Below are 2,355 nucleotides of genomic sequence, written 5' to 3' on the forward strand. Positions count from 1 at the left end.
AACCCGCTGGTTTTTGAATAAATTACTCTATGTAAATCAAGAAAAATCCCACAGGAGTTCCCTGCAGCTCCCACATGTTCTTGCCACATGGGAAGTTGGTGTCCTAGGCTGGAAATGGGGCTGTGAATTCTGTTTCCATTTTTTGAGGTAAAGAACTGTTATTCCTATTCCCATTTCTTTGCCTGAGAGCCCCTTAATTTCAAATTTATAACAGTTCAGAGGAAGGGATTTACATTTTCCATGTCAGGGCAGTCTCCTGCCTTCCTCAGCAGACACCTGGCTTTCAAACCAAGAGAGCTGGGTACAACTTTCCAGCTGCTCCCAGAGCTCAGTGGATTGTGGAAAGGGAGATCACAATTAAAGCTGTCTTGCTAAAGGTGTAACTCCCAGAATGCCAGAATTACTGGGGCTGGCAGAGTCCTCCAGGATCATCCAGTGCCACCCCAGTAATAAATTGTTTTTCTTAGCCTCTGCCCTAAACCCTCCATCTTGCTTTATATCTGTTACTGCATTCTAAACCCTTAAGAGGATCTTTGGCACAGCAAAACCAGCGTGTATCTTTGCCATGTTAAAAATCCCAGAATTATCAAGGCTGGAAAAAGTTCCAGGGTTCCAGCAGTGCCACCCCAGCCCCAGCAGCATCACCCCAAAGCCTGTCCCCAAGGCCACATCCAGACTCCTCTGGGACAATCCCAGTGACTCCAAACCTCCCTGGCAGCTCATCCAGTGCCTGGCCTCTCTTTCATGCCATTTTTTCTTTTCCAGTCTCCAATCTGCCCCTCCTTGGTGCAATTTGAGGCTGTTTCCTCTCGTGTTTCCCTTGGGACAGGCAGCAGAGCCTGACCCCCCTCACTGCTCCTCCTGCCAGGAACCCCTTTTTCCAGACCCAACACCCCCAGGACCCCCAGAGCACCAGCAGTGCCCCCAGCCCCTCCTTGGGAAGGGGAAGGGGAAGGGGAAGAGAAGAGAAGAGAAGAGAAGAGAAGAGAAGAGAAGAGAAGAGAAGAGAAGAGAAGAGAAGAGAACTTCTTTTAGTCACAGGTTATTTCACTTCCTGCTCATGTAAATCAAGACAATTACTCCTGAGTTCTATCCTCACACAAAACACCAGTTTCTGGGATAACACTCTTTTCTGCCCCAGAGATGGGACAACTGAGTGGTGTTTTACAAACTTTTATTCCATTTTCAGTCTCATGTGAAGGGTGAGACAATACAGATGTTACAATTCACGCCACCACAATCAGAAGCCAATTATTTCCTAATTACAATGCACTATAAGTGTTTCTTGGCCTATCAGCTTTTGCCACACCACGCTGTGAATGCCTTAAAGTTAATAATCTAAAACTACCCCTCGTGGCTGCTACTGCAATGCACCTTTCATAGTTCTGTTTCTCCAAAGTATCGACTCTTATTTCTAAGACCACCCTTTAAAACTTTTTTTTAAACTTCATTTTTCTCTCAACAATATCCATCCTATCCCACGGCATTTCTAAATCAACATTCCTTATCTCAGAATTTATACATGAACACCTACTGTGTCAACCTTCTGTTAAACCCCAAAACCTCTCCACAAATGTATTTCTCACAAATTTTAGCAGCAAAAGGCTCCCAGCCCCAGAGCAGCTCCTGAAAGTTCCAGTCTTTACCTACAAGGAGAAGCCACGTTCCTCTCTCTAATTAGAGAATCTGCCCACGTGTTCAGCACCCAGGCATCCACTACTTAATTGGAAAAAGTCAAGGGCAGAAACTAATTAGCAGCATTAATCAAAAGCAGGGGTCTAATGATAATTAACAACACGTCCCCACTACAATAAATCCTTTTATTAGGAGGTGATTCAGATTGTGAAATTAAAGGAGGAGTTTTACAATGAGCGTTTCCAGTTGCCATCTTCTGGCAAAAGTCTGCAGTATTTCCTCAAAATAAGGAGTAGGGATCAGGGTAAACAATGATTTCCCACTCAGGGCCTGTAAGTATTCACCCTGTTGTGCTAAAAAAAGAGAAAGGTGAAATTCCCAGGTCGCTCTCTGGATCACTGCAGCCACTGAGTGCCAAGGCCAGAGCAGTCTGGGTCCTGCTGTGGCCAAAATGCTCCCTCCAGCCAAAAAACCCACACAAGGGGAAGGGGAAAGCACCAAGTCCTGCTGCACTGGGGGTTTTGCTGCTCGCTACAAGCATGGGGGGCTACAAGGCTTAAAAGGGTGGCAAAGACCTCAGATTTGGGGGGGGATAAAGGGTTAATGACCTGCAAGGGAAAAAAAAAAACAAAACAACCAGCAAAACAAAAACAAAAACAAAAAAACAAACAAACAAAAAAAAACAAAAAAACAAACAAAAAAACCCCAAAAAAACAAAAA

The sequence above is a fragment of the Pyrgilauda ruficollis genome, unplaced genomic scaffold (assembly GCF_017590135.1).
Source record: "Pyrgilauda ruficollis isolate IOZ18807 unplaced genomic scaffold, ASM1759013v1 scaffold294, whole genome shotgun sequence".
In the NCBI taxonomy this organism is placed as follows: Eukaryota; Metazoa; Chordata; class Aves; order Passeriformes; family Passeridae; genus Pyrgilauda; species Pyrgilauda ruficollis.